At 33.9% G+C, this 6663-nt stretch overlaps 1 long non-coding RNA gene across 1 annotated transcript; it reads left to right on the top strand.

Annotated features, from left to right (window-relative positions):
• Window positions 1–1277: 1277 nt before the first annotated feature.
• LOC131159851 (uncharacterized) lies at window positions 1278–2989 on the top strand. The gene is made up of 2 exons (XR_009137876.1): window positions 1278–1495; window positions 2431–2989. It is a non-coding gene; the product is annotated as an uncharacterized LOC131159851 (long non-coding RNA).
• The last annotated feature ends 3674 nt before the right edge of the window (window positions 2990–6663 follow it).

Here is a 6663-nt window from a genome sequence, read left to right as displayed (position 1 = left end):
GAGGCAATTTTAGAAAAGGAAGGAGAGAAATTCAAGGCACGGTTGGTGCCAAGAGGATATTCACAGAAAAAAGGGATAGATTATGATGAGATATTTTCTCAAGTGGTCCGACATACTTCTATCAGAATTGTGTTAGGATTGGTGGCCCATTATGATTTTGATTTGGAACAAATGGATGTGAAGACGTCGTTTCTTCATGGTGACTTGGAGGAACAAATCTATATGGTACAGCGGGAGGGATTCATTTATAATTTTATATGTATTTTTATAATAAAAAACTTAAATTTCCAGAAGGCTTAATCCTTAAAGCTTATGCTTCACCTCACTAAAGGTAAAATGGTTTGACTTATGCCTTTGCCTTTTAAAGCACTGATATATACATATATATATATATACATACATATATATATACATACATATATATATATATATACACGCAAAGTTTAAATAAAAAGCAAAGGAAAAAAAATAAATCTTCTAAAAAAAAATAAAATTGTGAATATTTAGTAAAAACTAGTAAATGCAATTTAATGAGTTAATTATTTGAATAATTTACAAAAAAAATTCAAATAAAAAATATTTATCATAAACATATAGCATGTATTCTAAAATAAATGAGCTCTTTGTGCAATTTACAAAAAAAAAGGGTACTACAATTTCTCGATATAAACCATTTATAAAATATTAATTTTATATTTAATTCATAATATTTTACTTAAAGATATTAGGTACCTACCTTCATGACACATTGTCACTGTTGGGCTATTTAATTTCAAGTATAGGATTGAAAATTTGACCAAATAAAATATAAATTGATGGAACTAGTTAACTTTCAAGATTTCCATAACCAACAAAAAAAAAAAAAAAGATTAGATCTTCATTTTGAACCATTTATATGTTACTTATGTGATACCTCCTATTAATTTGAATAAATGGGTTTAACACACTTCTAGGTAAATGATCACACCTAACTAAGATCATTATCCTCATTTATAATCATACCTGTACTATATCTTATTCTTCCAGGACATTAGTTGTTAAAGTTTAGGATATTTAACAGTTAAGTTCGAGCCTAAGAAAGCAGAAAGAGTTTAAAATAGGAAATTGGCTACTTATTGTGTAGAACAAATTAGAGCTAATTTTTATTTGACAAAAAAGAGAAAAATATTAATTTAATACCTTTTTTTTTTCAATGACAATAAATTTTAATAAATAATCAGGATAACTAATAAATTTGTATTTTTCTTTAAAAAGAGAAAAAATGAACTCTCCCAATCATCATAAAACCCTAGGGCTCCTATGAATATGTCTTTTGTTCTTACCTTCTTCCCTTGCGCCGCCCTCTCCATCCTTTTCTCCTTACTCTCTTCCTAGTTGAGTGATTGGCAACAACTGATCTCATGCCCTCCTAGCCATCGTCTGACTATCGCTGCGGCTGATCCTATGTGTTTTGGAAATCTTTTGTTCATGTTTGATTCCTTACTTGATCATCTAGGTAAGAGAAATTGGTTTATAAGAATGTTGGTATCATGTGATTATCATACTTTGAAATTCTTGATTCATTCTATTTTCTATTTTGTTCTTTAAGGGATCCATTGGTTCTTTTATGATTTGAAAATTTTAGGCTAACTTTTTGTTTATATGAGTTCTAGATTTTGATAAAAAAATATTTTGTTTATATGAATTTAAATTTTGATCTCAAAGCTGTAGCAATCTTCTTTTGCATTCTTCACCCTGTCAACTCTAGGATTGTGGCTCATAGTAATTGGATGGATTTCTAATTTCCTAAACAACACAAAATTTTCCCACAAAACACAATAACTTTCACCAAAAGCTTTCTTTAACAATTCACCTAGACAAGTACATCTGGCAAAACTAATGCAACACTAAATTGAATTGGTAAAACCATATGGTTAGGGTACAATTATTAAAAGACATGTATGAAATTTTACTATTTTGAATCGTGATTCAAAATAAATAGTCCAAAGAGATCTTCTTTATTTAATATTTACTCCAAAAATTTTAGACACTAAATTATATGTGGAGCATGCTATCAATTATCATATCTTGTATGCTTTTTACAAAAGAGATCATAATGATTATTTTATTATCCTTCACACAGTACAATAGTGGTGAAACAAATAATTTCTTTCCTAGTGATGTTCATCCAAAATATGAAATGATTCAATATTTATTCAATTGTATTTTTTGCTTAATCTTTTTTTTTTTTGTTTTTGTTTTTGTTTTGTTTTTGTCTCTACTTTTATTTTGGAATAATCAAGTGCTACTTATTAGGAAGTTTTACTAATGTGGTGTTTTGTTTTCCATCTTATAAATTGTGTAATGGCTTGATGTGGATTTTCTTGAGATTCCATAACATATTTGCATTTTATAAGTAAAGGATTTATTTTCACTTATTTTGCATTGTAGGTTTTCTCCTCGGTATGGAAGGTATAGGAAACAACTTACTGTATAAGCTACTAAAGACAGTGTTACTAATTGGAGCCCATTGTGTTGTTTTTCAAGTTGAGCCACATCCTTATCTCTTTGAGAGACCACATTCTGGGCAATAATTATAATGCAACAAATGCGGTAATTTTAAGGGGAATGTCATATGCTCTTATTCACAAGGTCAAATTCAGCATTGACCTCATTATGAGATGGAAGCCACTCAACAAAACCTTTGATGGAAGATTGATAATACAAAGTGGCAAAGTTGAAGACCTCCAAGATACTACAAAGGAGGGCCTAACCTACTGTAAATACCTTATTTTTTATCATGACAAAGATGGAGTTATAGTCATTGGATAACATTAGATTTATATAGTTGATGGGTTAAGAAATATAACATTTTTCTGAAAGTTGGAGAAATTTATTCTAGTCAATCCCTCCAAACAAATTAGAAACTTCAAGGAAACAAGTTGAAGGAGAGTGATATGTCTACCTAGGGCTAACGATTGAGTATTAAAGGCTCCTCATTGTTCTTCTTCATGGTTATGACTAGTTAATTTTAGTTGCATTGATTGTTGGAACATATCATTCTTTTTAGTTGGATGAACCATTTTGAACAACTAAAGCAAAAGTATACGTATAGTGTTCTTAGATCTACATGCTTAAATTTCTTAATATTTGTTATATTTGTGTGTGGCTCTTATACTTAGTGGGATTCATAAACAAGGAAAGAAAAACATGTATTTTGAAGTTTCTGTGTTACAACAGTGAATAGTCGACCAGTAGGTCTCACTGGTCGACCAGGAGACATCGAGAGCAAAGAAATCTCAGAGAAAATGGAATGGTCGACCAGTGTACTTCTATGGTCAACCATTGGACTTCTATAGTCAACCATTGGACCCTTATGGCCGACCATTGGACTCCGGGTTGGGAGAAAGAGTTAAAAAATTTGAATTTGAACATTGGGGTGGTTGGGTAATTGGAGGGAAACCTTTGAGGGACTGTTATATATGTCATTCTGGGCATGTATTGATACTGAGAGTGATCATTTGAGAAGTGTGTTGTGTACTTTGAGATTTTCTTAGTGAAATTCTTGTGCCATTGCTTTCGTGGATATAGGCTTCGTTGAACCACGTAAATCTTATTGTTGTTCTTGTTGTTTATCATTTTCTGGTTGTGTTTCATTTACTTGTTGTATTTATTCCACTGTACTTCGTATTTATCCCATCTATATCACAACAAATTGGTATCAGAGCAAATGTTGTTATAGCAGCGGGATCGTTTTCTATAAGATTTGATATCGTCAAATTTGATGGAACCAAGAACTTTGGTTTATGGCAGAGGAGAGTGAAAGACATTCTTGTACAACAAGGAATGGGAAAGACATTAATTGGTGTTCAACCTGAAGGTATGGATGAGGCAACATGGGGAGAATTGTAAGCAAAGGCCGCTTCTATAATATGCTTGTGTTTGGCCGACGAAGTACTCTATCGGGTGATGGAGGAGGATTCTCCAGTGGTTATATGGCGAAAGTTGGAGAGCCGGTATATGTCCAAATCTCTCAATAATAAACTTTTTCTTAAGCAACGTTTTTATTGACTTAAGATGGTTGAAGGATCAAACTTAGATCAACATATTAATGCATTCTATCAAATTATTAGTGATTCGATGAGAGTTGATGTTAAGTTTGATGAGGTTGACAAAGTTTTGATGTTGTTAAATTCTTTACCTTCGACTCATACGTATGAAAATCTTGTGACCATTGTTACATGGGGAAAAGAAACTCTTGATATTGAAGAGGTAACGAGTGCTTTGCTAAATTTTCATCGAAGATTGAAAATATGCGATGAAGGAGAATGACTTGTGGTAAAGGGTAATAATGAGCGAGGCAAAGGAAAATCCAAACATGAATTAAGTCAGAAATCCCGAAATCAATCCGAGAAGAAGAAAGAAATTTGGTGTTATAAAAGCGGTAAAAAGGGGCATGTGAAACTGATGTGTCCAGATTGGAGGAAGGGAAATTATGAGAAACATGAGGATACTTCAAAATTTGCGCATATTGTTCAAGGAGATTCAACGTGTAGTGATGGTGATGTTTTATCAGTTTCAGCGGGATCAGATAATCTAACATACTCTGGGATACTGGACTCGACATGCTTTTATCACATGCTTTGAACAACGAATGGTTCAACACTTACGGTTTAGTGAATTCTAGATCAGTTCTTATGGATAATGGTGCTTCTTGTAAAATCATTGACATAGAAAATGTAAAGATAAAAATGTTTGATGGTGCTTTAAGAACGTTATGTAATGTAAGACATATACTAGAGTTGAGAAAGAGTTTGATATCACTCGATTCTTTGGATTGTAATGGCTTTAATTACAAGCCCAAATGAGGAGTTCTGTCGGTATGGAAAGGTAATCTGATTGTAATGAAATGACATTAACTGGATGGGAATATCTATATGTTGCAGGAAACTACTGCTGTAAGTGGAGCTACAACCGTAGATGTTGAATTAGATGAGACCGTCTTGTGGCATATGCGCATAGGGCATATGGGGGAATACGACATGAAAGAATTACACAAGAGAAAATTGTTGAAGGGCTTGGAATCATGTCAACTAAAATTTTGCAGGATTTATGTTATTGGAAAACAGAACAAGACAATGTTCAGATTAGCTAAACACAAGACAAAGGGTATTCTTGATTATGTGCATTCATATGTTTGGAGCCTGTTTAGACTTGCATCAAATGGTGGATATGTGTATTATGTAAGCTTTATTGATGATTACTCACCGAAGTTATGGGTTTACTTCATGCGTCACAAAGCAGATACGTTTTTCAGGTTTAAGATTTGGAAGGCTGAAGTGGAAAACCTGACAGTGAGGAGAATCAAATACTTATGGTTGGATAATGAGACTGAGTATGCTGATTCTCTGTTCATGGAGTTTTGTGCGGACCAGGGCATCAAGAGACTTTACAGTTTTCTGGACACCTCAGCCAAACGATGTGGCAGAATAGATGAACTGGACTCTTTCTGAAAGGGCTTGGTGTCTCAGATTAAATTCCGGGCTACTGAAGAACTTCTAGGCTGAGGTAGTGAGTATGACTTGTTTTATGATAAATCGATCACCAAGGGCGTCACTAGAGGGTAGAGTGGCAGAAGAGGTTTGAATAGGAAATGCAGTAGACTACTTTGGATTGATGGTATTCGGGTGTCCAGCCTATGTTCACGTATCTAATGAGAAGATATCTAAACTTGACCCAAAGTCTCATCATTGCATCTTTTTGGGATAGCCATAAGGTGTAAAAGGGTACAAGTTATGAGACCTAGTGACAAACAAGGTGGTGATTAGCAGAGATGTAGTCTTTGATAAGAAGGCTATGGTAAAGCATACTCAAGATTGTGATGAACAGGCATAAAGGCCAGAAAGTTGGGGTAGTGATGAACATGTTGTGCAGGTGGAGTTGGAAGCTCAGGGCAATGACAATGATCATGATCCAATGGTTGCAGGGAGTTTTAGCTCTAGAAACCAACAAGTTGATGATCTTCCTATACGGAGATCTAGACACACTATCAAACCTCTACCAAGGTATAGATTTGAAGAGTTAGTTTCTTATGCTTTCCTTACTAGTTGCAATGATCCAACTACATTTCAAGAGGCAGTGCACAACCAGGAGAAAAATAGGTGGATGGGTGCAATGATTGAGGAGATGGAATCACTACATAAGAACTAAACTTAGGATTTGGTGGAGCTTCCAGGTGGGAAGAGACCGATAGGTTGCAAATGGGTATATAGGAAGAAGGAGATAATTTCAGAAAAAGAAAGGGAGAAATTCAAGGCACGGTTGGTGGCAAAAGGATATTCATAGAAGAAGGGGATAGATTATGATGAGATATTTTCTCTAGTGGTCTGACATACTTCTATCAGAATTGTATTAGGATTGGTAGCCCAGTATGATTTTCATTTGGAACAAATGGATGTGAAGATGACGTTTCTTCACGGTGACTTGGAGGAACAAATCTACATGGTACAAGTAGAGGGATTCATTAAACTGGGAAAAGAAAATTTAGTTTGTAGGTTGAAGAAATCTCTTTATGGGATGAAACTATCTCCAAGGAAATGGTATAAACGATTTGATTCTTACATGATCATGATTGGTTACAAAAGGAGTGAGTATGAATGTTGCATATATGTGAACAAGCTTGAG

This window comes from Malania oleifera, chromosome 1, assembly GCF_029873635.1.
Source record: "Malania oleifera isolate guangnan ecotype guangnan chromosome 1, ASM2987363v1, whole genome shotgun sequence".
In the NCBI taxonomy this organism is placed as follows: Eukaryota; Viridiplantae; Streptophyta; class Magnoliopsida; order Santalales; family Ximeniaceae; genus Malania; species Malania oleifera.
This window is presented reverse-complemented; position numbering and strand designations above follow the sequence as displayed.